Genomic DNA, 2,500 nt, shown 5'->3' on the forward strand with positions numbered 1-2,500 from the left:
CTTCTTAACCTATACATGCATAATTATCAGAACTTAAATTAATTTTTCCAATAACAAAAATAGTACATATTGTTTTCTTCAAAATATCAATTATACAACCTTTATATAGTACTATTGACATATAACAGTGTACCCTTTAAATAAAGAGAATGTATGGTAGGGTAACAAAAAAAACTTAGTACTTTGTAGGGTAGACTATTATATTATACAGTTTCATATTCTTGATAGAAAAAAAAAAAATATATTGAAATATATAAACTTTATATAAAACTAATAAAATAAAGTGTCATTTTTCTATAAAAATAATTGAGTAATTTATCTTACATAGCTAAAGACAAAAACTGAGGTGTATATATAAGTAATACATATGCATAAAGACCAAGTGAGGTACATACAGGGTGGTTTCTAGACGAATTTTTGGTTCATTCTAACTTCACCTCCCTTGTGCTCATTACAGAAATGCAAACCACGAACTTTTAACTATGACAGTAGATATAAAGAGACCAAAGCGACAACCAGACATAAAACACAGCCCGTGACCTGACAAATTACGACCCCCAATCACTTTGTCAAAATATTAGTGCCAGACAATCGACCCTCTTAGAGATTCTTACAACATATGACGTTAACAAACAAGTAAACATTCTCTCAAACGTACTAAAAAATAGCATAGATGCCACTTAAGACCAAAGCTGATCGACGTCCCCCCATCCCATGGATAAACGAGGACATCAAAAGAGCTATACATGACCGAAACAACACTCACAAAATTCTCAAATCTAATATAACTAATATCGCCCTTCATGCTGAGTATATACAAAAAAAAAAAGAAAAGAAAAAAAAAAGAGAAATGTTAAAACATTAATCCAATCAACAAAAACAATTTATTTTCAAAATAAGTTCAATGACTGTAAACACGACGCCAAACAAACATGGAAAACAGTTAAAACGTTAGCACCAAACAAAAAACACCACACAGACACGTCCCTAGATTCCTCAAGTTGTATAGAACATCTAAACGACTACTTCGCAAATATCAGTAGACTCACCTACGAACAGACAGCTGCTTCCTTGGCCCCACAAACCAGGACAAGGCTCTCAAAAAATGCCTTCAGACCACAGCCAATAGGAGTGGAAACAACAGTTTTAACAATAACACACTCACGTGAAACAAATGCCGTAGGTGTGGATAACATTGCTTTTCGATTCATGAAAGAAAGCTTACCCGCAATAGCTTTCTATCTAACTGTCATTATAAACACATCCATAGTCATCAGTACCTACCCATCACTATGGAAACATGGCATCATAACACCCATTTTCAAATCAGGAGATGCAGAACAACTATAAAATTATCGTCCTATCACTCTACTCCCAGTGATATCTAAAGTGCTAGAAAAAAATGTTGCATTCTTAGAATCCTGTTGGACTAATTCCCTTATTTCCGAAATGCAATATGGTTTAGAAGTAAACAGCTTTACTAAAAGTCACAAACAAAATTTATGATAATATAGACAAGAATCAAATAAATCTACTCACATTGTGTGATCTGTCAAAAGCGTTTGGCAGGGTCAGCCATAAAATCCTGCTTAACAAAATGAAAAATCATGGAGTAGACAACTATTGGTTCAGAAGTTATTTATCTACAAGAACGCAGTCAGTCAAAATTCGTAACAATATGTCAACTAAAAAAAACTGTCTGTTTCGGTGTCCCACAAGGCTCCATATTAGGCCCGATCCTGTTCACTATATTCATAAACGATCTATCAAACATTGCAAACAACTGTCTCCTTGTCCAATATGCTGATGACTCTCAGTTTCTTCACGCTGACCCTGTAAGCAATTTATATGAATTGATAAAAACAGACTCTCACAGAAGCAAAGGTGTATTTTGACACCAACGGCCTCAAACTAAATCCCGATAAAACCCAATGCATCTTTATAGGCAGGCGCAAAACATAGCCAAAATCCCCATAAACACACTCATAAAATTTGAAGGCCATCATATCAAACCAAGCATTTCCGTGAAAAATCTAGGAGTACACATAGACAGATACATGACTTTCGAAACACACATAGGCAACGATTCACAAAAAAGTGAGGGGCACACTGATATACCTCAATCACATTAAAAACAAAATCCCCGCTGAGACGAGAATTATTGTTAAACAAACACTTGCACTAAGCATTATAAACTACTGCTCCAACATATGGGGCTCAACCAACAAAACTCAAATACAAAAAGCACAAAAACTACAAAACTTTGCCGAAAGAGTGGCAATAGGCAACATACATAAAAATGACCACGTAACCTCCTACTTAAAAAAAATAAAAAATGGTTAAAAGTTCCTAAAAAAATTCAATTTGATACATGTATACTCATTCACAAATTCATAAAGGGCGATTATCCTCATTGGTTAATACCTCTACAAACAATTGGTAACAAAACAGGCTTCCAAACCAGGCAGATTAACAGGCAGATTGACCTTGTTTCATACAC

This window comes from Penaeus chinensis, chromosome 21 (genome assembly GCF_019202785.1).
Source record: "Penaeus chinensis breed Huanghai No. 1 chromosome 21, ASM1920278v2, whole genome shotgun sequence".
Lineage (NCBI taxonomy): Eukaryota > Metazoa > Arthropoda > Malacostraca > Decapoda > Penaeidae > Penaeus > Penaeus chinensis.